The sequence below is a fragment of the Pteropus alecto genome, unplaced genomic scaffold, assembly GCF_000325575.1.
Source record: "Pteropus alecto unplaced genomic scaffold, ASM32557v1 scaffold14, whole genome shotgun sequence".
Classification (NCBI taxonomy): domain Eukaryota; kingdom Metazoa; phylum Chordata; class Mammalia; order Chiroptera; family Pteropodidae; genus Pteropus; species Pteropus alecto.
In genome coordinates, this window is record NW_006436810.1 from 14,778,002 (window position 1) to 14,783,310 (window position 5,309).

Genomic DNA, 5,309 nt, shown 5'->3' on the forward strand with positions numbered 1-5,309 from the left:
ATGTACAGATCAGGTGAAAGGAGTCAACGCTTTTCCCTATCTCTACTCTTTCATCCCCAGCAAATGAAACAGCCCTGGAGTAAAGCATCCAGAATCTACTAGATGTCTATGAACAACCAATCACATCTGGTTAACACAATGTAAAATATCTGGTCTTTTAGTTAGAAGTGACACTATTTTAATAGCATCACAATTTGCTCCAGACACTTCGGTCTTTGTGTAATGCGGCGGGAGCGAGTTAACTCTCTGTCTTTGGGAAATTGAATGAAAAGCAGTTCACGGCGGCACTTCTCGACATAAAGGTTCTAAGAACGCAAAAAGGTTCACGTATAACCTCATTAAATAAGACAGCAAGTCCAAGTGACATCCAAAGCTATTAAACACACTAGATTGGTCCATAATAATAAGAAACATATTTCACATCTGTTGCACAGTTCGGGGCTTTTAACAAGTAATAGGCAGAACATTCTGGAAAGAGTTGCTTCCCCGTCGGTATATCACTGTCAGTGCCAGGATTGTCTCAGAAGAAGCACTTATCTCATACACTTTATTGCTTGATAGCTTGCTGATTGCTTTTACAAAGCAATAAATTGATGGCCTGATTCAGTACTGACATTAGGTTATGTTCATTTTCAGTGATTGATGTGCCGAATTAGAACTCTTGTATTCTTCTTTGTTTAGGAATATGAAATTCTAAACAGGGCTGTCTGATGTCACAAATAAAGCAGTATAACTGATACCAAATGAACCATCTTTATTCATTTAAATAACGAACTGGCTTTTCCCTTTAATGACATTTTCATAATTTATGTTTTAATGTCTCCATTTCCAATTAAATTGTCTAGCCAAATTTTAAAACAACTTGAAAAAAAATAAAGTATTGTATTTCTTAAAATTGGCAATTTCAAAGCAGATGCAGTAAAGCATACAAAATCAGAATATATAAATTATTAATAAATCATTTAGATAAATTTAATAATTTAACTACTTTTCAAAATTAAAAGACTTATTTTTTTTTAACTGAAGTTATACCGTTTGCTTTTATCATTTTAAACTAGAAAGGTAAAAAAAGTGAAACAATAAAAAAGGTATTCTTTCTGTCTTATAATGTTTCCACTCTTTTTTCAGAAAATTTGCTAGGGCAACCTTGATTGAAATAACACTAGTATTCTCCTTTCCATAGAAGCTAGCAAATTCAATACTAAGATTTTTATTAGTTTAAGAAAACGCAAATAGCGAATGTATTTTCAACCCAGTATATCAAATGACAAACAATCTGATGCATAATTAAATAATCTCTCTAGACCAGTGGTTCTCAACTGGACATGATTTTGCCCCCAGGGAACATTTAGAAATGTAAGAAGACACGTTTGATTGTCACAATGGGGGCATTGCTACTGACATTTAGTGAGCAGCAGCCAGGATTGATGCTAAACATCTTACTGTGCAGAGGACATCCCTCTACTACAAAGAATTATCAGCCCCAAATATCTAGCGTGCTAAGGTTGGGAAGCTTGCTCTAGATACATTAAGGGAACAAGTGTATATATCGTGGGACTTTCTGCTTGATAAGTACTGATAGTACCCTTATCCTGTTAAAATAAAATATCTTAATAAGACGGATACACATTGTCTGTTTAGTTGTGCCTTGTGCCCCCATTAATGGGGTAAAACTGTGGCCTACGACCCCAGATATATAACAGGTATCCTAACAGGGAATAGGATAAAATGGATGGTCTCAGTCTTACAAATTGGGTTTTACTGAACAGCAAAATGGAATCAGGTAAATAAAAAGAAGGGTGGTTATCAGGAGCAAATGGAGAGTTATGATAATGCTGATTTGATGATTAGAGTTGGAATACGTGGACAAGAGAAAATAACTTAGGCTTTAAGAAAAGCTTTGCAACTGGATTAACTCTATGTGTTGGCTTGCAGTAACTGCAGTAGCACTGGTTAGTGTGCCATCGTTTTAAATGTTTTGATTGTATCATATATTTGTTTACACACATATGGGTATGGAATAAGTTCTTTGTGTGCATGTGTATGTGTGTGTGTGTGTGTGTGTGTGCGTAAAAGAGACAGAGAGGGAATGTGACTAAACTAAACATAACTTTATGTGTGCTATATTTGACTTTTATTATTTATGAAGGTATAAAGGACAACAGAACTAAAAATTGAACAATTTTTTAAAATAATTTTTACTAAAATGCAATATTTTAAAAAATGCAATATTTTTAATAAAGCAGAGTTAACATTTTATTTTAAATAAAGACTAAAAATAGCAATGCAGTTGACACAATTGAGATGAGGTCTTTATTACATATACATGGCTGGGAATTTAAATTATATAATAAAATACAGAAAAATACTGAGAAAATGTTCACCCAAGGCAAATTTGACAGTCAAAACAACCTGTGAAATATCTAATATTTTCTATTGGATCCTCTCCTTATTTGTATGGTTCCTAATTTTTAGCTGTACATTTATTTTACGCACATGCATTTTTAAAAATTGTTTATTGAAGTAACATTGGTTAATACAATTACATAATTTTCAGGTGTACATTATAATTTGACATCTATATGTTCCATTGTATATTTACCACCCAAAGTCCAGTTTCCTTCAGCTATCATATATTTTTTATTTTTTATTTATTTTTATTTTTTAGATGAGGCAACCCTTGGTCGACCTCACAGATTGCAAGGACCTTGTCAGCTTACAATCTATTATTTTCTTCTAATTTTTTTACACCTACAGCACCAGGTCTTCCTAGGTGGTCTCCCGTCTAAGTACTAACCAGGCCGGACCCTGCTTAGCTTCCGAGATCAGATGGGATCGGACTTGATCAGGGTTTTATGGCCATAGACCAGCTACCATATATTTGATCCCCCTTAACCACTTTGCCCTATTCCTACCCCTCTATATTTGACCCGTTTTACTCCATCTATCTATCCTCTCCTCCCCTTCCCCCTATTCTCTGGTAACGACTAGTCCATTTTCCATGTCCATGAGTCTCTGTTTGTCCTGTTCCTTTGTTGCTTTTAGGTTTATATCCCATATATAAGTGATATCATGTGATTTTCAACTTTTTCTGTCTGGCTTATTTCACTTAACATGCATGCATTTTTGAAAAATAAAGTCTAAGGAATAGAACCTTTAGTAAAAAATAAATAATTAAATGGTTGATATGAAATCACTAGAATACCTTAAAAAAATCCATAGTGATTTTCATCATTACTCAAAAGGTTGCAATTATATTTCTACTGACAACATTCCAGGGTAATTGATAAGCCGATCAGGTAATTAAAAGTCTTTGATTATATGACTATTATTATCTTTTATTATTTTTTATTTAATTTATAGAATTTTGAACATTAATAGGTTCTGGAAGCGTCCCATTACTGTACGAGTACCTGGGATCAAAAGATAAAAAATTCAACCAGTCTTTAAATAATTTGTATTAGGCAGAGTATGACCATGTCAATGACCCCAGATGCAGACTATGGAAAAGTAGCGAGGCTGTGATTTTTTCTTTTTTTAATCCTGATGCTGAGAGTAACTATAGATTTTGAATGTATATTTTTGGGACCGGGTTTATCTTAAACTACCGCATGATAATTAACTATCCGATTCACAGGTAGGTTTTCTTTGAACCTACTAGTTAAAATTAATCACGGATGTTGGATAAGCTGTATTTTCAATTATTAATTAGGCAACTTTGTTGTTAATCATAGCAACATCACTTCATCGAGATATTTTCTGTTACATGCACAATAAAATGAATGCAATATTCATATAAATTATGTAAATAAATGAAAAAAATAAACAAAGTGGGCATGACAACGGGGAATGGCGTTATAGGCATTGGCCAAGAAGGAATCGAAAAGGAAGCAAGCCACGGGTAGAAGTGACAGTCCGCTTACCGTCTCTGCTCACACTATCTCTCTGCCCAAGCCTCGCCTGACCCACACAGCTGACCAATACTACGCACGAACTTGAACGTCACCCGTAAGACAGCACAGGATGGGGATGCCCACGCACGTCTCTGAATTCTCATGTCACTTCCTACCTCCCTGTGTCGCATACCGCAGTCGATCTTGCAGTTCCTTTTGTATATGTTTCTATCATCTGTCCAGTACGGTATCTCTGGGAGAGCATCGTTGAATGTTTCCTCGTGGTATTTCCTGAGTCCTTAGTGGGGCTCTGTGACCACGGTGCCTCTGAAACAGCTCTGGTTGATAAGGAAGAAGTGAATGCATGGGAAGATCTACACTCTGGAACCATTTTAAGTATTTGAATAAGTGAAGAAACTGGCTTCAGAGTCTTCGAAATTACAAGGGGCTCGATAGGCCTCTCCCATTCTTTATCCCTCACAGAGATCAAATCCTTAATCCTACGTGTCAGGGGACCTATGAATTAGGTTTCTGAACATTTAGAAAAACTAATATTAATAACAAGGAAATAATGTATCTTAACCTGTGTGCATGGTATGTGTTTACATCCAGTATTTTATAAATGGATAAATATAATATATAGTAAGGTAAAGAAAGTTTAAAGGTAGACTGATAATCTTTAAATCAGTTTAGTGAGCTGCATGAGACCTTTCTCAGGACCTTAATTTATTTAAAATACTTAATTGTTGTTCTATTTTAATAAATAAGCATAGCGAACATCTACATAGGCCACAGCAGTTAGTATTTAAGGGCTTATGTGAACAGTCCTCTGTCCCCAAGGAAGACTGAGAGACTGAATTGTGTGATTGTCCTTGGAGTCACAATAATCAATTATTACAGAAGTAAGAAGGAAGCAAAGACTTAGGAAAGATATTTTGACAGCACTTGGAAATGAGAATTCTGCTTTCATTTTCCAAATTGAAAAGAAATATTCATTTTCCACTGGGTTTTGGGCAGAAACAAGAAATTCTATCTAATACCTCTATTATTTAACAATTTTCAGAAATTCATTAAGATAAGTAAATTACATCTTTTTATTTTCCCATTTTCAGAATACAATATTGCCTTTCAGCTTAAACCAAAGTAATTATCAGAAGCCTAAAATTATTTGTAAAAAATCACTAAACAAAATTTATAATTATAATAAAAACTGACAATAACAAGACAGAATGTATATTGCTATGAAAAAGTTCTCATTCAAAATACCACCAAAATGATTTTTAATATTTAATGCTTTATTCCTTATAATAACTTTTCTTGATTTTCAGAAAAAATATGAGTATTTTCAATGTACAAAACTCTAAAACACATCTTTGTAAATATTAAAAATGAAATATATATATCTTAGCTATAAGG

General features: G+C 33.9%; 1 pseudogene; it reads right to left on the bottom strand.

Annotated features, from left to right (window-relative positions):
• Nucleotides 1-2,748: 2,748 nt before the first annotated feature.
• LOC112481267 lies at nucleotides 2,749-2,867 on the bottom strand (annotated as a pseudogene).
• Between the last annotated feature and the right edge of the window lie 2,442 nt (nucleotides 2,868-5,309).